Here is a 23,309-nt window from a genome sequence, read left to right as displayed (position 1 = left end):
TTCTAGTGAAGCAGATCTGGGGAAGCAGACGTGGTTGGAAAGATCAGATGCTGGTATGTTGCCCTGAATTGCTAATGCTCACTGTGTAGTGATGCTTTAGCATATCAGGTGCAATGAACTAAGATAACATATTTTTTTTTGAAACATTGATACAACTCGCATATAAACGCATCTATGCCTAACTGATCCGATGAGGAGTGATACATCAATTCGACATTGCAATACAAATCATACACAAATGCACAGGATAAAGATGCCTATGATCAGCTGAGATGCTAAAAGAAACAAAGCAAACTGTTAATGAAAATATGAATGAACAAGATACAGGATAATCAATGAATGCCACAAGATCATACGAGGTGCAATGTGAAAATGCTGTGAAATATAAATTTCTATGAGGAACAGTTAAAATTATGTTAACTTGAAATGCTTATGAATGTCAACTACGAAACTAAAGTATTCATTGTTGTAGAAATTAAGTATACTGCCATCAGACTGTATCAGACATTATGAAGTTCAAATGAAGGTAGAGGAGCTTCTCACGTTTTGTTTCGCTAATACTGCATTAACAAATCATTATTTTCACCAGCAATCCTTGCAGACGCCGGGGAGTATGAAACCATGGACCCTCCAGATCTCCAAAGGGGAAGATATAAATCTAGATAACACCACCATTCATTGAGTCTTGAAGATTGCACTCAACAGACCTTGACTGATGACAACTACATATCTGCCCCCATGGTCATACATCCTTTTCTTTTCAGCGAAATGCAAATATACCTTCGCTTGATACTAACAACAGGAGGGTTCATCGAGATGACCATAGGCCCTCAGAGCTTTCTGTCACAGAGTGACGCTCCTCCACGCCTGATCTTATTCAAAGGGATGTCCAATGGCCATTTGGACGATATGCCAGCTCAATGAATATAACACCAGAGTAAGTAAATATAAAAGAAAATGATGAAAAAAATTAAATCAAAGTCCTGAAGATACAAAAAAAAAATGAACCCACAGACAGGACAGGATGTTGAATAAAGGGGTAAGATGTAGATGATGGAACCAAATGCGTGATATATAATCCGATGGATGCAAAACAAGAATAACCAGGTAAATGTACAACGCACTAGGTCGACTACTGAATCAAAAGCATAACAAGCAAATAAATATGAATGATGATGAACAGAACAGCCATACATGATGAAGCATGCATGCAATTTGAATGAGCATAATATTCTGAACAAAGAAATGGAATACAATCGAAAAAAAAAGAAAGGAAGAAGAAGAAGAGAAAAAAAAAGGGGGAAAGAAAGAATGTGTTGGAGCGTGATTGCTCCGTCACTGTTGCACAAGGGAAGGACTGGTGTCGCAATAAACAACCCAGCTCTTCTCAATGGTGCGTTAACGGGGCCGAAATTAAAAATTTAAAAGGAAGGTAGCTAATAGGAAAGTTAAAGGAGATGAGAGAGGCAGAGGATTCACCGGAGTGATGAAGGGATGACCGAGCTTTCTACCGACCAGAATGAACGAACGAAACTCTTCTTTGGCAGCTTAGGAGAGGGCCGAAAGAAAGGAGAGAGGCCGGATCGATTTTCCTGTTCGCAAGACTTCTGAAGGAAGGAGGATGGCTTTTCTCCCTTTCTTTTGGATTTTCCGCGACTTCACTATGGGATTCGTCGATTTCCTTCCGTCATTTAGGGGAAAATCGGTGGAATCAGAAGGAGATTAAGGCGGTAGATCGAAGAGGAGAAGGGAAGGAAGGGGGGTGAAGATGGATCGAGAAGTTGAAGAAGGTGCCGGGGTGAAGAGCGATGGAAGAGAGGGTCTTCGGAGTCCCTTCTTGAGGAGGAAGAAGAAGCTTCACGAGGGGGTTTGTTAGAGATGGGCGGCCGGAGGTGAATCCGTTGGTGATGTAGGAGTGGAGAGGGGAGTTCGGGCCATGGAGGAGAGAGAGAGAGAGAACGGCGATGAAGAAGGGTGCGGCCATCCTCTTCTCTGAGGTCTCCTCAAGAAAAACCCTAAGAAGGGTTATTTTGTAAAAAAATTGGTTTTTCCAAAAAGAGGCTCCGTGTAAAAAGATTTTTCATAAAACGGTTTTAAATTGATTTTTTTAGCAAAATTGATTTAGAAAGCTTGGATTCATTTGTTTCTCTCGTAAATTTTCCAATTTTTTTGGTTTTTTTGTGTTATTTTTCAATTTTTTTGTATTTTTAGAATAAGAATCCTAAAGTTTGACGAGAAATCAAAGGTTAAAACTGATTTTTTTTTTGGTATTTTTGTAAAATATTTACAAAAGGGAGTTTTCCTGAGAATTTAAAAGCTATTTTGAGAAAATTTCTTCAGAGATGGGTTTGGATCCGATTTTTGAGGAAATACGGATTTAAAACACTGGATTCGGATCCGGAATTAATTTTGAATATATCAATATGAAATTTAATTCAGAAAATCTGAAGAATGACTGAAATTTGGCTTTGAAATCGCTTTGATTTTCTCAGAAGACGGGGTCAGAGGCAAAAATGGTCATTTTGAAAACCTTTGAAAAATTTGGGGTGTTCACAGCTACATGATCAGCAAGAAAGGCATAGAAGCAGATCCCGCCAAGGCAAAGGCGATCATTGATATGCCGCCTCCCACTAATCTTAAAGAGCTGCGAAGCCTTCAGGGTCGCATTCAGTCTATCCGTCGCTTTATCTCCAATTTAGCCATGAGATGCGAGCCCTTCAATCACTTGCTGAGAAAAGAAGTAAAGTTTGAGTGGGGACCAGAATGTCAGCTCTCATTTGAGCGCATCAAGCAGTATCTTCTCAATCCACCAGTTCTGAAGCCACCAGAACTTGGAAAGCCGCTACTCTTGTATATTTCTGTCAACCACAATGCTTGTGGCAGATTTCTTGCACAGTACGAGGAAGGCAGCCGGATAGAGCATGCCATCTACTACATCAGCAAGACTTTCATCGATTATGAGAAGAGATATTCTCAGATGGAAAAGACATGTCTAGCCTTAGTATGGATGTGTCAGAAGCTGAGACATTATCTGATGGCCTCAGAGATCAAAATTTTGTTAAGACTTAACCCTCTCAAGTATATCCTTGAGCAGCCTTTCCTTACTGGACGGATTGCAAAATGGCAAGTCCTACTGATGCAGTACGATTTGGAATATGTTTCTCAGAAGTCAGTCAAAGGTCAATCCATCGCAGATCAATTGGCAGATTTCCCATTGACAGAAGAGATTAAAACCGAAGATGATTTTCCTGATGACCGCATCTGCAGTGTTCAGGAATCCCCAGTTTGGACTCTATTCTTTGATGGAGCTAGGAACATATTCGGTATAGGGATTGGGATTTTGCTAATCACTCCTGAAAAGGAGATGCTTCCTTATTCCCTCAAGCTCGACTTCCAATGTACTCATAACATGGCCGAGTATGAAGCTCTAATACAAGGCCTTAAGATTTTGCAAGACTTTGATGTCAAGAGAGTACACGCTTTCGGCGACACATTACTTGTTGTCAGTCAAGTTAATGTTGAATGGCAAGTCAAGGATTCAAAATTGATCCCTTATCAAAAGATTGCCTTAGCTCTCATAGGCAACTTTGAAGAGTTTCAGCTCAACCATGTCAAGAGAGAATACAATCACATAGCCGATGGCCTAGCCTGCTTAGGCTCTATTTTGTCTTTTAAAAACAGTGAATCCTGTCGTTCCTTCAAGGTCGGCAGACTTGATCAACCCGCTTACATTCCAGTTGAGCAAGTGAGTCAAGTCACTCAGAAAGAGAAGGCATGGTACCAAGACATCAAGAACTTCATTGAAATTGGTAAATTTCCAGCGAAAATGCCAAGAAAGGATCAACACGCGATTCAGCGCATGTCAGCACGTTACTTCATCCTCGCCGATATTCTCTACCGTCGTGGTTTCAGTTCTGAGTACGCCAGATGCTTAGATAAGGATGAAGCCATGGAAGTTGTCCGAGAGGCACACGAGGGAATTTGTGGTGGTCACGTCGGCTACCAAACACTCGTCAAGCAGATTATCCGGGTGGGATATTATTGGAAAACCATGCAGCAGGATTGCCATCAATTCGTAAGGAAGTGCGCCAAATGTCAAATGCACGCGCCTTCCATTCATGCGTCAGCCGCATACTTGCAATCCGTGGTCTCTTCTTGGCCCTTTTTAATGTGGGCCTTTGATGTAGTGGGTCCGATCACTCCTTCAGCTTCTAATGGCCACCGATACTTCCTCGCGGCTACATAATACTTCACCAAATGGGTCGAAGTTGTCGCTCTGCGAACAGTAGAAGGCCGGCATGTGGTTTCGCTTATCCATAAAAATCTTCTTTGCCGCTTCGGCGTCCCACATGATATTGTGTCAGACAATGGCAGCCATTTCAAAAATGAGAAGATGAAGACTTTCTGCTCGAAGTTCAGGATTCATCACCATTTCTCAGCTCCCTACTATCCTCAAGGGAATGGCCAGGCTGAGGCCACCAACAAGATTTTGATCCGCATTCTGGAAAGAACAGTGGAGACAGGCCGTGATTGGCACTAGAAGATGCATGATGCACTTTGGGCATACCGAACTACCATTCGGACCCCGACCAATGCTACTCCTTCAGAGCTCGTCTACGGGACCGAGGTGGTGTTACCCCTCCACGTTCAGAAGTCTGCACTCAAGTTTGCATCGCTCATCGAGCTTCCGCTTGATCAGTATCAGCAGCAGAGGTTGGTACAACTTGATCTATTAGATGAGAAAAGGCTCAAGGCAGCGGAACACGCTCAGGCCTATCGTCAAAGGATAGCTCGGCACTACGCCAAATCAGTCATTGAGAGAAGATTTCGAGTCAATGATCTTGTGCTCAGATCGACAGCTCATCTCAAGCATCGGCCGAAGGGCAAGTGGTCACCCAATTGGGAAGGCCCTTATGTAGTTAAGGAAGCGCTGCCTCGCAATTCCTATTGTCTGATCAACGCAGATGGAGTGGAACTGCCCGATCCTATTAATGCCTTACATTTGAAAAGATTTTACACTTGAATTGTTCATCATAGCCTTTTGTATTCCTCAAAAGTCTTTTCAAATAAAGCAATATTCTTCTCACATTCTTCTCCCTGATACTGGGGCATTTTATTTTGATCTATACTTATCTTCTTTCATCATGATGCAGGCAAGATCGGACGAATCCTTTTCTTAAAATCTTACCAACTCTTTGATAACTTGGTTATCGTTATTAAATTGCGTTCATTTCAGTTTTTATTTTTATCTAATCAAATTTTATCAATTTATTGTCAATTTTGTTAATTTATCAAATTTCATTAAGTTTTATTCCTTTATCTAAAAAAAAACCCTTTAGGTTAAGGGATAAACCTGATGCCTCTTTTCAATGAGGTATTCTTTTTATTTTTCCCCTCAGGTTAAGGGAAAAACCTGACCCTCGTTGTTCGAGGTGTTCCCATCCAGGATAAGGGATAATCCTGATACCCCTCATAGGAGCATCGCTGCTACCCGTGAAAATTCTTCTTCAAAATAAATTTTCAATAAATTTCTTTAAATTTTTCTCCATTTATTCTTCTTCAGGTTAAGGGATAAACCTGAATTATTTCCTATAAATTCTTCAAATCACCTAAAAATTTTGTTCTATACTCTCTCAGGACAGAGAAAAATCTCTCATCTTCATCATCAAAATCTGGTCTTAGGCCACTTTTGGTCAAGAATCCCGAATAAATCTCTCATCTTCATCATCAAAATCTATTCATGCTTCTGTCGATCCTTCGAGTTCCGACTCAAGATTTCGGTTTTCCATTATCTTTCTTAAAAATCGGGTTCCAACTCGGATTTTCCTTTTTGTATATTCTTATTTTTGAAGTCTCAAGTACCGACTTGAACTTCCTTTTGAATCCAATGCTCGTGTTGGACAAAATCATTGTTTTGAGAATTCGAGTTTTTCCAAACTCAATTCTCACTTATTTAAAAATCGGGTTCCGACTCGGATTTTCCTTTTGTATATTCTTATTTTTGAAGGCTCAAGTTCCGACTTGGACTTCTTTTTGAATCCAATACTCGTATTGGACAAATCATTGTTTTGAGAATTCGAGTTTTTCCAAACTCAATTCTCACTTATTTAAAAACCGGGTTCCGACTCGGATTTTCCTTTTGTATATTCTTATTTTTGAAGGCTCAAGTTCAGACTTGGAGTTCTTTTTGAATCCAATGCTCGTGTTGGATAAATCATTGATTTAAGAATCCGAGTTTTTCCAAACTCAATTCTCACTCATTTCTTATATTTGAAAACCGGGTTCCGACTCGGATTTTCCCTTTTTTGTATATTCTTATTTTTGAAGTCTCAAGTTCCGACTTGAACTTCCTTCTGAATCCAATGCTCCTATTGGATAAATAGTTGTGTTGAGAATTTGAGTTTTTCAAGCTCAATTCTCACCCATTTCTTATATTTGAAAAACTGAGTCCCGACTTGGATTTTCACCTTTGTACATCCTCACTTTTCTCAAAATTCTGACTTGAATCTCCTTGTCAATCTAATGCTCGCATTTGAATCGAAGTCCTCCTTGAATTTCCCCTTCAGGATGAGGGATAATCCTGAAGAACCGGCAATCATTCTTATTCAAGCATCTTAGAATGTCGATCTCCTGTTCAAATCTTCGTTGAAAAATCCAGTGCTCGTGCTGGTATGCATTTTCGAAAACCCAGTGTACTGGGGTGCATTTTTCGAAAACCCAGTGCTCGTACTGGGGTACATCTCTCAAAAATCCAGTGCTCGTACTGGTGTGCATTTTCGAGACCCAGTGCTCGTACTGGGGCATTTTTGAAATCCAGTGCTCGTGCTAGTACATCTAGCACTCGTGCTAGTGTCTAGCTGACTGATCAGTTAGCCCTCCCGGTTCAGTCTTTGTACTAACTAATCCTCATCATTCAAGCTCTAAATTCTCAATTTCGACCTTCAAGTCATCATTTTATCAAAAATCAATCTTTTTCTCTTGCAAAGGACCCTCTTCAGGGAGAGTTCGAGGGAGCTCGCTCCTTTCGCATGCAACCATCTTTCGTTCGCAAGAACCCTCTTCCAGGGAGAGTTTGAAGGGACTCGTTTTTCTTCGCGAGCAGTTTGCAAAACAACAACCAACTTTACACAAAAGAACCCCTTTCCAGGGAGATTTTCGACCGAAGCTCATTTCTTTTTGTGGCCCCCATTTTTCTCATCTTTGGCCAACCCCTTCACAGAGGACCCTCTTCTAGGGAAAGTGTGATGGACTCGTTCCTCTGTGATACTTTCTCAACTTTGTTTTTCGGCCGCCTTTCCATAAGAGAAGCCTAGAGATAGGGAGTTTTGACGAAAACTTAATTTCTCTTCGAAAGTTCTGTTTTGCAAACACCTCCTCTTTCAGGGAAGAGAGGAGTATTTCCAACTTCCCATTCAGGTAAGGGCTTAAGCCTGAGTCTCTCTTTTTGGGGAAAAAGAGAGGAGAATTTTGTCATGGATGTGTCGATTCGATATCGAGCAATTTCTTTCATCAGGGATTTCTAGAGTACATTGCCATTTTGCTATTAAAAAGTCATTTGTTGGTCTCAAAGCTTTCATCGCACAAAGAATTATCTCAAACTACCTTTAGTATCATCTTCAAAAGAGCAAGACTTTGGCGAAATGAGAAGAAAATTCAAGCTTTTTTTTGTTGATCAACCAAAAGGATGAAGAAAAATCTTCAATATGACCAGCAAAGGAAAAATTCAATGATGTTGAGAAGCCATAAATGAGTTGATATTGATCATAGCTATGACACATTCCTAAAGATCATTCTTCTGGCAGTAAGACAGTGGAAATATCCTGGGCAGTAAAAAGAACCTACCCAATCCATATCTTCTCAGTCATCCAAGCTAAGCTGCAATCAAATATCCGCAAAAGGGATCTCTCAATTGTCGTCAAGATGAAGGCGAATTAAGCGAGTAGACCACCGGGGCCAAAGAAGGTTTGAAACATCTCCAAGATGACGGAGTTTATGATGGATCCTTCCAAGGAAAGTTCAGATCACCGTCGAGATGAAGGCGAATGCGGTGAACCTACCGACAAACCCTAAAAGATATTTGATTTCTGCTATCATCCAGAGATTTCAACCCAATGAACCTATATCATCAAGCATAATTCCTGAGAAAGAAAAAGAAGGATCGGAGCATCTTCAAGATGAAGGAGTTTGTGACATACCCTTCCTCGAAAAAGAGAGAAAAGTCAGGACATCTCCAAAATGAATGATGATGTAAAACCCCAAGAAAGCCCCATGATTCAAAAGAGTGCAAAAAGATCATCATGGGAAATGCCCAGGATATCAAACTGCCCGAAACTGCTAGGAACCATCTTTATCTATGTGAAATTCTTTTATCAATATCTTTTCACTCAATTGCTTTTATGAAGCTAAGAATATTTCCTCTCCTTTTCATATCAAGGAAATTGATATCCTCCTTAAAGAAGCTCAACAGTAACAAAATTGAGTTTGATTCTTGATTCTACAGAGTTAGCTCCTCTTTGGAGCTAATACTCTAGGTAGAAAGAGATGATACTTTCATGCACAATTCAATCATTTTTTATCAACTGCAATTTTTGGTATCTTATTGGCGCTACTTTCTCATTATCCCAAAATGAAGTGAGAACTTGATATTCGTTTTGACGTATCCTGACGTCATCCCTCCTTAGGACTGAAAAGTCCTTTCCTTCCGTCTGATCTGAGCACTCTCATATTTGCACACTTCCTTGTGTTCCCCACTGTCCCGCCATAGACAGTTCCCGCTCAAGATAAGGGTTAAACCTGAACTTTTTGCAAAAGGCCTGTCATTGTCAAAAGCTTTTTTCAGTCTCAGCAATGAGGCGGCCAAGAACAACTCCTTTTTCAAGCTTTAGGGACCCCCATTTGCCTCCTTTTGCAAACCCCTCTTGGACTTGTTGTGCAAAGTCTAGAGGCCCATCGCAGTCTTCCTCACTCCTCGAGGATTCTGTATCCATTCAGGCTAAGGATTAAACCTGTCACCTCGCTCCTCGAGGTATAACCCAAAAACCTTCTGCGAGAGGTCGTCTATTTTTTTTTTTTTTAGAAAGCTGATTTTAGTCTCAGCAATGAGGCGCCCAAGATCATCCCCTTTTTCAAGCTTTAGGGAATCCCTTGTTTTTCTCTTCTCGCGAAACCCCTTTCGGATCTGTTCGTCCAAATTCTGAAGGTCCCATCATGGTTTCTTCATCTGAGGATTCCATATGGTCGTCCTTTTCAGGTTAAGGGTTGAGCCTGAACCTCGCTCCACGAGGTATCTTTCCATTCAGGTTAGGGTTAAGCCTGAGTCTCATTTCGACTAGATATCCTTTCTGGTCCCAGCACGATTTCTCCATTTGAGGACTTCGTGTGATTCCCCACTTAGGACAAGGGTTAAACCAGAATCTCGCTTCGACGATGCATTCGTTGTCCCATCACGGCTTCCTTATTCGAGGATTCCGTATGGTCGTCCCTTTCAGGATAAGGGTGAAGCCTGAATCTCGTTCCACGAGATATCTTCCTTTCTTTTAGGTTTTGGTTAAACCTGAACCTCGTTTCGGCGAGGTGATGCCCCAACATGGTTGTTCCCCCCCACAAGGGAATCCATACTCTCTGTACATCCATCCAGGAAAGGATCATGCTTGAAATTTCATCTCACGAGGTGTTTCTCTCAATATGTCCCATCGAGGTCCTCATATGTTCCTTTCCCCATTTAGGTTATCTTGAAATATCTTCGTCCCATCCAGGTTAAGGGCTAAACCTGAGTCATTCCAAAGATTGATCTTGTCTCACCCACGAGACTTGATCAAAACTCCTGTCTTTCATCATTTCGGGACCATCACCCAAAGTCCCATCACGATTTCCTCATTTCTATCATTCAGTCATATCATTTTCGAGGATTTCATCTCTCCCAAGCCATTCAGGACAAGGCTTTAAGCCTGAAAAGCCATAATTCTTCCACACCCAGTTTAGAATGGCTAACTGGGGCATTCTTCAAAATTTGGAGTGTTTCTTTGCCACTAAGCTCGACTTTCAACCGGCTTAGTAGCAAAGAGGGGCATCTGTGAACACCCCAAATTTTTTAAAAGTTTGTAAATATTCCCCTTTTGCCCTTTATCTTCATTTTTTTTTTGGGTAATTGAGTCAGTTTTAAATCTAAATTCCACTTTATTTCTCAAGATTTATTGAAATTAAATTCATTTTATGTATCTGACTCAATTTCGGATCCGGATCTAGATGAAAGATCTAAATCTGAGCCTCGTTGTCCAATGTTCAAAATCAAATTCTCAAAATTTCCAAAATAACCTTTCGAAAAGCTCAGACAGTTCGTCTGGTATCTGTTTGGATCCGTCAAATGGTATTTCTCAATTCGAGGTTTAAAACTCAAACATTTCCTCAAAACTTGGGTCAAAAACCATTTATGAAGAAATTTTCTCAAAATAGCTTTTAAATTCTCAGAAAAATTCCCTTTTGTAAATATTTTTTTTCGCAAAAACACAAAAAAAATAGTTTTAAATCTTTGTTTTCTCACAAACTTTAGGATTTTATTCCAAAAATACAAAAAAATAGAAAAAATAACAAAAAAAAAACCAAAAAAAAAAACCAGGAACTATATTGTTCAAAAATCCGCTTTGAAACTTGTTTTTGCTAAAAACTTCTCCTTAAAAACCACTTTTTTGAAAAGTCATTCTAAAGGAACCCTTTTTTTTGAAAAAGAGGAAAGTTCACAATGGCCACAGTTTTGCGGATTTCCCTTCTCCACCCTCGATCATCTGGGAGCTCCCCTCCTCCATTCATCCGCAACCAACCTCCACCCCCTGGAACCTTCCACTCTTCCTTTAAGAAGAGCCCCTCCAGGATCCCTAGGGCATCGCATTCTCTGCTGACCGAGGCCTTCTGTTTCTCTGAAGCATCCCTTATCTTCATCCACTCACAATCGACCAGCTCCATTCTTCTTCTTCTCCTCTCCCTTTTTCCTTCTGGTATTTCCTCTGGTTTTACCTCCCCCCCTCGACCAAAGGAAGAGGATCCTACAGTAGAAATTTCACAAAGCTCTCCATCTCTACTGGAAGTTGAAATCCACTCAGCGTTCGGGAGAAAGACTCTTCGGTACAGCTTCGTGAAGTAAATAAAAAGATCGATTGCATCTGGAGGATCCGAGCAGAACTACAATCAACGACTACATTGGAGAAACACCTAGTGAGCGTGTCCCTTTTCGTCCATCGCCATTGCTGGATATCCCTCTCTCTTTTTTTTGTTTTAGCAGAAGTTTTGGGTTATCCTGAGGGGAGTCGATCATCACTCGCGATTAAAAGGTAAGAGACCACTCCTTTCCTCCCCACTTGCTCTTGAATATCTTCTTCCTGATCCATTATACACTTTCGTGCTTTATTTCAATTCCCTCTAGATTTTTTTTTTTCCTTTCACTTTACTTTCCACAATGCGTTGGTGGTAAGGTCGACCTGCATATAGCAGGATCGACTCACCCCCTTGCAAACAACAACTGGAATTTCCTGGTTCCAACATTTCTTTTAAGTATTTCTGCTTTATTTCTTATGCTCATTCTGTAATTTGCTTTTGTTCTGCTCATACTACTAGATTTCAGTGAACCAACAATCTCATTCTGATTTTCTTACTGTATTTTTTTTTTATATACAAGTTTTGATTTCGTGTTTCTTCTCTCATATCCGAATATGTTGTCATCTACGTCTTGGATTCTTATGCTCTAAACCATGGCGTATCCATTTAAGCTCTTGGAGCCTGTCATCGACATTTTGTGTATTTAAATTTTCCACTAGTTATTTTTACCCAGTACATATACTTTAGTAGGTAACCTCATTCGAGTGTTAGTCTCATCCCATCTTCCTTTTCGGTTTCTTTTAGACATTGTTGATTCGAAGGAAAATTCATGTTCTGCTTTTTCATCTGCTGCCAAAAACGAGTCTGATTCAAGCTTGGTCTCTGTGATATATTACCTGCTTCAGGAGGTTGTGTACCCCTTTGCACTGCTATACTTCTCATCCAATTGGCCCATCGTCAACATACCTTATATCCCTCTGATCGATTTGGTAACCTAGATGTCGATATTGTTTACATGACTAGTCGCCCACTAAATCTGTATTATCAGTATATCATTGGCATCTTAGCATTTGATTTGACCCGTCATCAGTGTCATCCATGTTTGGGCGTGTCAATGCCTTTTAACTACTAAGGGCTTGATGACAGAGTTGAAAAAAAAAAAAACTGCCCCAGCTCAAGCATCAAATGGAATTCATCGACGTGAAAGTCCCGTCATGGAAGGCTACATTCGATCCTCACCTTCCCGCAGGCCCTCAAGTCCTAAAAGTCCGGCCCATACCAAAATCGCGCATATCAATGGGGACTCCTGATTTAAGGAATGGCGGGTGCCCAGTAGCCTGCCAGTCACCTGAGTTCTGAGGAATCTTAGGAATGTCATTCTCGTCAAAGCATTTGCCTGATATAGCGATATCGATCCATGCTTGTGCAGTGTAGGTAAAACAACCTTGTTCATGTACTTAAATCAGGTTTACCGAGAGGGTAAAGTGTGAACGATCATGGTTATCTATCCAGACAGTTTATCAGGACCTCTATGTTGTTGGGTATTGGTCACGTAACAGGTACTGGCAATCCAAGAGATGCCAATAGGACAATTACTTCAAATATTTTGGGTAATAACTTCATCCACTGTAGGCAATTAGCAATGATCCTTCGAAATCAGGAGAGAATTTTTGGTTCCTGTCGTATGGCCCATTAAAATCCAGCTTCGATGAAGACCCCATGTCTGGTCTGATCTTTAACCTTATTGCAGTTGAAATTTTTTTTTTCTTTTCTCTTCTTCTTCTCTTTTTAAGGTGGTTTTCACAGGTTTGTCAGTATATATTTTATCTGTTTGAGCTGTATATAAGTAGAAGAGTTCTGTAATACCACCAATTCTACACTCCCTCATTAACATAGCCGGCTCGTTACATCACCTATTAGAGTCTTGGTACAAGGAGCTTTTCATTCTGTTCGTCACAGGAGATGTCCATCACCTGAGCACCACTTCAAGAATTTCCTAATTCTTTTCCCTTTCTTTGTGGTTTTAATAAATTAGAAATACATCATCCCAATGCTACAAAGATAAGTGTATCTTCATACCATTGCAGATAGATAGAGGTATTACATCCAGCCAGCAAAATAAAAATCTGTTTCACCGTCTCCCAGACATGTTGTTTTCCTTGGTTGAATTCTTACTTTCAATAATTATGTCGTTTCGTAATTGAATTGTTCTTATAACCATATTGCTGAGATGATTCTGTATCAAAGACAGGGTTTATAATCAATCAAGAGTGATTAGTGAAAAAAAAAGAAAAAGATAAAACGAGCATATAATGATACAGGATGAATGTGTTGAAAAATTCAAGTGTCTTCCTTATCTTTGTTGAGATTTTTACAGAGCAAAGGTGGTTCAGGATGTGCTGCTGGGATATTCGGCCCATAAGTGTGAAAGGGAAACCCTTTTACTGGTCAATATAAATTCTAAACCTATTAGGAAAGCACTCTGAAATGTAGTGCAGGATAGATCTGTGACATAATGAATAAATTGTTTTGCAGCAAATTGATTCGTGGTACAGGGCCAATTTACATGAATGGCTGTGTTGCAGAAAATCAATCCATTGGCCAATCCTTTGGTACTGAATAGCATTCTCGACTCCTCAATTGCTCAATGAACCTATTGCTGCCATAAGCTCGGGTCTATTGCTGTCAATCCACACTCCAGTAAAGGATGGCTTTGATTGTGAATCAAAAACTCTTATTTGATGAATTCAGAATACGGGCACCTGACGCAGAATCTAATGATAAATTAGAATTGCTTGTTGTGCTGTAAAACCACTGAACATATTTGCTAAACTGGTTCTAGTTTTCTGGTCTATCATCATTCACAGTTACACCTTATCAACTTCCACCTCATTATTTCTTTTTTACAACCTCTCATTCCTCACGCTTGTCTTTAGCATCATTGGCACAGCATCCCCATACCCATACTTACCTACTAGTTGCACCTATTACAGGTTCCAGAATTCGTGCACTTCTGCCACACTTCACAACACTGTCACACACTATCTCCTGCGCATCACAATGACCTTAAACCACTGTATCACTGTCATCTACACTTTGCCAAGTGGTTACGCCTTCATTACTACTTGTTTACTGCACCCCCTACCCTTCCCGTCATGATGTTAAGCATCATACATATCCATTCCTTGGCAGTCTGGTACCTCATCACCTTTCCCCTTTATCACCATACCTGCATTCCCAGCATTCACAAAAATTGAATATTTTGAGGAATATGATGTGTTTTGGTGTATTCATAACATCATTGATTGTTACTTTCCTGTCTTGTAACCATTTCCATCAATATATTTTTCACTGGTCTAAAAGTGTTGTACATGTTTTCTTGCATTAGACTATATCCTATGTTTAGGCTCATATATATATGTATTCTCCATGAACCCTATAGATTCATCACCAGTACATGATCATTTCTATGTTGATATAGAGCATAGTCTAAGCCATTTTTCTTTGTGCTTTGCAAATTTATCTTATGCTAACTTGATATTCGCAGGAAATGGATAAAAGATGTGGTCTTTTCTTTGAGAGTAGAAATCCCATAAATTCCATTAAAGATATGTAATATTTAGATATAATGAAAATCTTTACATTCCCTCTTTTAGATAGAATGAATGAGCATTGTAAGTATCATGAATTGTTTGTTTTTCATGCATTTTTTTTTTCAAAAATTCTCACAATGGTAAAACACGAATGGCATGTGCACCATTTCGTAAGAGATAATAAATACTAAGTTGATGATCCACATCAATGGCCATAGTCAGGGTGTGGACAAAACTTAGTATTTTTATCTTTTACGAAATAACACTGGATCCACACTGGATCCGTTTTCAAAATTCATCATATTTTCCTTAAATATTTTCTTCTTTTATCAGAATTTAACTTAAAATTAATTCGAAATATATACCAATGGCAATAGTCAGGGTATATTGAGAGTTAATTTCATTTTCAATTCTATAAAAGCACCAAATGTGTTTCATTCTTCACCTGTATTTAAATATAGATTATTATATAATACATTCAATGACCATAGTCAATGATGTATTATATCTTCAATCTTATTTTAATTCATCTAAAGAATGGAATAACTCTTCGAAATTTAATTTCAAATTCTTTAAATTCACTCATCATTTATTATAGAACTGCATCATACTTTCAAAAATTCATTTTTCAAAAACTCCAAGTAAATGTAAATATCTTCCAAAATCTATCTTCAATCCTTATCAAATCCAATTCATCCTTTCATTTTTCGAAATTCTATTTTTAATTTCAAAGTTCAATTTGACTTTTGAAATTTCAAATTCATTTTCAAAAACTCCAATCCAATCTCCAAGTTCAATTTAACTTTGAGATTCTTGATTCATCTTCTAAACTTCAAATTCAAGGTCTAATTTGACTTTGAAATTCATTTGTATATTCAAAGATTCAATTCATTTTCCAAGTTTAAATTAAACTTGGAAGTTCTTGATTCATCTTCTGAATTTAACTCCAAATCCATTTTAGGATCCAGGATTCAACACCCATATTGGATCTCAGACTTCAGATCCAATTCCTCCTTAGGATCCAGACTCTAATTTCACATTTGGATCTCAGACTTCAGATCCACTTTCTCCTTAGGATCCAGAACCAATTTCACTTTGGATCTTAGATTTTAGATCCAATTTCCTTGTAGGATCCAGAACCAATTTCACCTTGGATCTCAGACTTCTGATCCAAATCCATCTTAGGATCCAGAACCCAAGTCTACTTTGGATCTCATATTCCAGATCCAAAATCCATCTTAGGATCCAGAACCCGATTCCACCTTTTTGGATCTCAGGCTTCCGATCCACAATCCCTTTAGGATCCAGAACTCAATTTCACATTAGATCTCAGACTTCAGATCTACTCCATTTTTTGGATTCAGAACCCAAGTCAATCTTGGATTCTAAAATCTCGGATCCCATTCTGTTTAGGATCCGAAATCCAATTCTAAATTCTAGATTTCAAATCCATTTTCGGATCTAATCTGAATCTCTTAAATCCATTTCCATTCTTAAATACCACTTGATCTTCTCAAATCCATTCTAAGATTCAAATTCAATATCACTTCAAAACTTCATCTTCTTCTCTTAAAATCCATGATTAAATCCAAAGTCCATTTCTGACTTTGAAACTTCATTTTCAAAACTTCAAATCATTCTTTCTCAAAGTCAAGATCTATCCTTCCAAACTCTGATTTACTTCAAAAACTTAGAACTTCTCTGATCTATCTCAAGTTCTAAAGTTAGATTCAACCATTTCTTCACTCTATTACCAAGTTCATCTCAGAATACTTGGAAATTTTCAAAACATTCTTTTCAAAAGAAGCATACATCCTTTGCATTTCACAAGCATGATTCTTTGTGCATTTAGAGTTAGAATAAATTCTTAGATTATATTTAGGCAAAGCAAAAGGCATAGATTCGATCCTTGGTTCGATTACCCCTGGTAAAGGCGCCAGGAACGGTCGAACCTCGTACCGACGAGCGAATCCCGTCTCTTCATCTTTTCCCGCAAATTTTAAAAACGGTGGCGAGTTAAATTTCTAAATATTTTCAAATTAAGGTCAAGTGAGACCGCACAAAATAGTTTCTCTTCTCTCTCTTTTTCCTTCTTTCTTTTTCTCTTCTCTTTATCTTTTTTTTCCTTTTATTCTTCTCCCTTCAAAAAGGAGAAAAATAGTGGTTAGAAAAGGAAAAGAGAAGAAAGAGAGAGAAACCACAAGAGAGGGAAATTTTTGCGATGATCACAGATCCTTCATTCTCTCCCAGGTCTCATGGAAGTGCTGACCATCTAGCTCCGCGAAACTAGTGATGGCTCGACGATATTGGTTCGTACGACCAATGGGAAAGTATTTCCGAAGAAACTTCTGCTGTAACTGATCCCAAGACTCTATTTCTACAGAATCTAAGGACTTTAGCCAATACTTGGCTTTGTCCTTCAATGAAATAGGGAATAGAGTCAACCTCAAAGCATCATCATCGAAATTCTGTATCTTTACAGTAGAACAGATTTTGAGGAATTCATCTAAATGCCGGTAGGGATCCTCGTGACTAAAGCCATAAAATGATGGTAGCATCTGAATAATGCTGGCCTTAATCTCATAATGAGGCGCTCCTACATCGGGTCTCCGAATGCAGGATGCCTGGACATAATCTGTGGGAATGAAGTATTCCCGCAGAGAACGTGGATGAACTGGGGGTGGAGGTGGAGGATCCATGTCAGCCATTGTTGTTAAACTTCGATGAGAATGTAAAATTCTCTCTGGGTTATCAACAAATGGATGTAATGGTGTTCCTAGACCTCGTTGCCCCTGCATACACTGGTACTAAGACCAGATGTAAGCACACGACCTAAATCTAAATCTAAACTAACACAGGTACTAAAATGTAAATAACACAAATAACAGCAACTAATAAACAAATATGCTAACTATCTATGTCAGAATTATATAACTAAATAAATAAACTAACAAAGTAAACTAGTCTAAAACACTGAAAAGATAAATATAGGAAATCACAAACTAAGTTTTTCTAAAACCCACCTATCTAATCGTTCCTTGCAGAATGAATAATAAGTGAATCCTAGAAAAAACAGTACGGGAATCCTATATTTACTAACTATGTTAATCCTATATTCACTTACTAATCCTACTAACTAGAAAATAAAACAACTAAGTAACTAACTAAAACAGATTAATAAATTAAACTCTAAGAAATAAAGTAAGTAATTTGCTGTTCCCCGGCAACGGCGCCAAAATTTGGTTGGTCTTTTGGAATGGTATTTTTAAAACAATAATTTTCAATAAAAACTTTGGAAAATCGTCAACCAAAGTATAAAAACCGACTTTCCACAAAGTGGTAAGTACGGGTCAAATCCTCAGGGAAAAGGAATTACTCAGAATATTTCTCAAAATTTAATTTATTAATTATAAATTTCAATCTACAATTACACAGCTAATTAAAATACAATTAATCACTAAAAGGATTGAAAAAGCAGTCCACTCTTCAATTGCACGCCAGGGGTATTTTGGTCCTTTTGCCAATTAGACAATCTTCGCACTTGAACAATGAACCTTGGAAAAATGAATATGCTTTTCAACCTAAAAAAAAGGAGAATGAAAAGTTAGTAATTTACTCTAATCATGCAAACTAAAAATAAAACTAAATCAATTTTTCACGAATTAGTAAAACAAATTCTAATTATGTGAAATTAATTAAATAAAATATTAAACTAATTCAAAAATCAGCTAAACTAAGTCTAACAATGTTGTATGATGCAGATGCAGCTCTTAAAATGCAGAAAATACTGAAAACAGTACTAAAATGCTGAAACTAAAGAAATTACAAATATGCCCCTAACTAGTGTAAAATAGAGTTCTGACAACTTGTCGGAAAACCACTGTTTGACATAACAAACGAGGTCCGATTTTCCCGAAATTTGTTTTGTTCTGTAACTAACAGATTAAATAATCTGACAGTTTTTACAGAATGAAAAAACAATATCTGGAACTCCAGATATAAGCGTTTCAAAACTGGGAAAAATCAGGATATTGCAAGTCCCGAAATTTAAAAACCAGAAAAAGCGGTTTTCACAAAACGCTTAAAAATCAGACCAAACCAACTCGGATCGAGCTGAAATTTGGTCTGAAGTCATTTAACACGTCAATTAAGTGAATAGAAGAAGAATTTTCTAAAAACTTTGAATTTTTACACATGAAATAATGACAGTACGATAGGGTAAAAATCAGGTTTTTCTTTGAGTGCACTATTCACTAAATAACTCTATTTTGAACACTAGGAATGCAAAATAACCATAATGCAATCTAAATGAAACTAATTGACAGTGTATATGCTGCTGTTGAATGCACTATTACTAAATGAATGAAAGAATAATCGCAAATTGCAATTTATGACTAACACTAAGCTAAATAATGATGCAAATGCAACTAAGCTAATCAAAGAGATACAAATCTAATTAACTAAGTTAAATACTGATGATGCATGAAATGCGCATCATGTTAATAAGTTTTTCATGCATTATGTATCAAGTTTAAGGTTTTAAACCCATGTTTAGATGTATTTTGATAGTAAGGGGTTATGGTTTGAATTTCAGAAAAATCGGAGTTAAAATGAGAGAGTTATGGCTATTTCAGTGTTTGGGCACGGATTTCGAGGTAGATCGGATCCATATCCGACCCAATTAGGTTATTTGGACTTTGGATCAACCCTTAGAAAGCCCAAAACCCAACCCACACGCCTATCTATATCCAATTCAAAATGTTTTGCAGAAAATCCCCAACAACGGCGCCAAAATTTGGTTTATATTTTGAAATGATATTTTTAAAACAAGTATTTGCAATAAAACTTTGGAAAATCGTCAACCAAAAGTATAAAAACCGACTTTTCACAAAGTGGTAAGTACGGGTCGAATCCTCAGGGAACAGGAATTAATCAAGATATTTCTAGAAAATTTAATTTATTAATTAGAAATGTCAATCTACAATTATAAAGTTAATACAACTATAATTAATCACTAAAATGAAAATGAAACAGCACTAAGTCTTCTGCTCCACACCAAGGGTATTTCAGTCTTTTCGCCAATTATTCACTCTTCGCACTTGGACAATAACCCTGGAAACTAAATATGCTTTTCAACCTAAAAATGCAGAGAAATACAAAGTTAGTATTCTAATCTAACAATGCAAACAATAACTAAAACTAATTCTAATTTTACGAAAATAATAAAACAAATGCTACTTATCAGACAATAATTAAATAAAATACTAAACTAATTCTAAAATTAACTAAATTAATTCTACTAATGCTGTATGCTGATTATGCAGCTCCTAAAATGCGGAAACTACTGAAAACAGGTCTAAAATGCCGAAACTAAGGAAATTATGAAACTGCCCCTAACTAGTGCAAAATAGCTTTCTGACAGGTTATCGGAAAACCACTGTTTGACAGGGCAAACGAGGTTCAATTTTCCCAAAATTTATTCTGTTCTGCAACTGACAGATTAAAAAATCTGACAGTTTTTACAGAATGAAAAAATGATATCTGGAACTCCAGATATAAGCGTTTCAAATCTGGAAAAAATCAGGATATCAAAAGTCCTGTAATTTAAAATCCAGAAAAAGCGGCTTTCGCAAAACGCTTAAAAATCAGACCAAATCAACTCCAAAAGAGCTGAAATTTGGTCCGCAGTCAGATAACACGCCACTAAAGTGAACAGAAAAAGAATTTTGGAAAACACAAAATTGTTACACAGAAAATAACGCTTGTGCGATAGGGCAAAAATCGGGTTTTTCTTTGAGTGCGCTATTCACTTTATGAATTTATTTAAACACTAAAAAATGCAAATTAAACCTAATGTAATCTAAATGACACTGAATAACAGTTTATATGCAGATGAATATTACAATTACGCTAAATGCATGACGAACAAAATACGATAAGCAAATTATGACTAAAACTACGTTAACTAACGATGCAAATGCAACTATGCTACTCAAAGGAATGCAATTCGAACTACTATGTTAAATAAAACTAACTACAAGTAAAACAATCACCAAACACAGCTCACACAATCAAAACAAATACAATATACGCACACACACACGTCTACACTAAAACTAAACTAAATAACTAAACTAATTAGTATAAAAATCAAAATAAATAACACTAAATGAAATTAATTCACTAAAGAACAAAGGCTAGTGTTAGGGTTCACTCGGTTGACTCGACTTGGACTAATGTTGACTCGGCTAGGCTTGACCTAACTAGTTGGGTTCGGTTTGGTCTATGACTTGACTTAGGCTTGGGTTTTGACTAAGTTAGGTTTAACTAAAACTATGTTGGACTCGGTTTTGAGTTGACTTAGTTAACTAGGTTCGGGTTGACTCACTATGGGTTGAAATAAGACTCGACTAGGGTTAGGTTTTGACTTGGTTAGGTTACTAAGACTAGGTTGGACTCGGTTGACCTAAACTTAGGTTAGGTTTGACGAAGACTTGATTAGAGTTAGGTCTTGGTCTTTGACTTGACCTAGACTAACTAGGTTTGATTTGGGTTTGACTAGGCTCGAGTTTGGGTTAAGTCGGGATTAGGTTTGACTCAACTAGACTTAACCTAGGGTTTTGACTTGGGCTAGGGTTGACTCGATTTTGACTAGGTTAGGGGGTTTAGACTAGGGTTTGACTCACTTAAATTGGGTCGACTAAAGTAATAACCTCTTAATTATCCTACAATTAATTCAAAGTTAATTATTTTAATGGAGAAGGTTGGGAAAATAAAGTAATAATTGGAAATAATCAAACTTTGAAATTATTTGGATTCTCAAAAATCGCTCCACTTAATGAGAGAGTTACACTCCTTAATTGCCTTTAAAGCTCATTTTGGAAAAATGAAAAGTCCAATCTAGAAATCCACGATTTTTGCTTTTCAAGATGGAATTGAATTGCCTTTAATTCTTTAGGGAAATCGTGGAGCCTAGATTGGAGGATTAATTAAGTTCAAAAACTCTTTCCAAAACTAAATAGTAACTCCTTCTTTAATGCAAAATCAAAATTTAAATCTCCCTTAAATGCCTCACACGATTTTTGAAGAAAATAGTCTTTCCAAAAACTATTCAAATTCAATTACTTTAATTACCCTCCTTAAAAATCGCCAACTTCTAAAAGTGCTACTTTCTAAACTAATACAATTAAAGCTACCTAGGGAATAAAATGACTTAAATAGAAAATTGACTTCCTAGGATTAAATGCTAACCTAATTCCCAAAACCTACCTAAATGCAATCCTAAAAACGGCTAAGAAAGAAAAACCCTAATACATTGAACCTACACTACAAAAAAATAGTTGATTAGCGACGGAATTTAGCGACGGAGTTATATCGTCGCTACTTAGCGACAGATTAACGAGAGAAATGAATCCATCGCTATATTTGTAGAATTTTACGAAACTAGCGACAGATTATATTCCCTCGCAAAATCCGTCGCTACTTAGCGACGGATTGTGCGAGAGAATATTTTGTCGCAATAAATACGACAGTTAGCGACGGAATTGCGACGGCTAAAATTCCGTCGCAACATAGCGACGGCCTAGGCGACGAAATATTTTCTGTCGCCTTTTTTGTTTTTTGAATTATGATGGCTTAGCGACGGAATTAATCCGTCGCTAAGCCGTCGCTAAATGTCGCATTACCCCTAATCCCAGCCCTCTTTTTCCTTTCTCCTTTCGCTGCTCCCGCCTGCCGCCCTCTCCCTCCTGTCGCCCTCTTCCTTCGGCCGCCCTATACATCCCGTCGACCTCTCTGCCGGCCCCCACCGTTCGCCGGAAGTCGATCTCCGTCAACCTTCCGCTGTCGCCGTCGCTGCCCGGAGCAACCGCAGGTACGTATTTCACCTTAAATGGATTGGAGGTCGACCCCCTGCGTTTTCCGGCAGGGGGTCGACTCTGCCAGGCGGTCGACCCCGGTAGGTGGTCGACCCTCTGCCGTGTCCGGCCGGGGGTCAACCCTGGTAGGGGGTCGACCCCCTGCCGTGTCCGGCCGGGGGGGGGGGGGGGGTCGACCCCCCGCCATGTCCGGCCGGGGGTCGACCCCCCGCCGTGTCCGGCAGGGGGTCAACCCCCTGCCTTGTCCGGCCGGGGTCGATCCCCTGCCGTGTCCGGCCAGGGGTCAACCCCCTGCCTTGTCCGGCAGAGGGTCAACCCCTTTTGATGTCCGGCCGGGGGTCGACCCCCTGCCGTGTCCGGCCGGGGGTCGACCGCCTGGTTTCTTGCTCTTTTTTTTCTTTTTTCAGAAATTAAGGTTTTTATTTTATTTTTATTGTTTAGTTTTCTTTGATTTTCATTGATTAGGATTTTTTATTTTGATTTTCATTTATTAAGCAATTGAATCAAATTTCTTAAATTAAGGCTATTTGTAGTTAATTTAATTAGGGTTTTTTATTTGATTTTGTTTTATTAGGGCTTTGAATCAAAATTTAAAAATTAGGGCATTTTATAGTTAATTTGATTAGGGTTTTCTTGGATTTGATTAGAGCTTTTATTTTTATTTTCTATGATTAGGGATTTGAATCATAATTTTTTTAATTAAGGATTTTTAGTTAATTTGGTTAGGACTTTAAATCAAAATTTTTTAATT

The sequence above is a fragment of the Nuphar pumila genome, chromosome 1, assembly GCF_984573655.1.
Source record: "Nuphar pumila chromosome 1, dmNupPumi1.hap1.1, whole genome shotgun sequence".
NCBI lineage: Eukaryota > Viridiplantae > Streptophyta > Magnoliopsida > Nymphaeales > Nymphaeaceae > Nuphar > Nuphar pumila.
Note: the sequence above shows the minus strand (reverse complement) of the source record.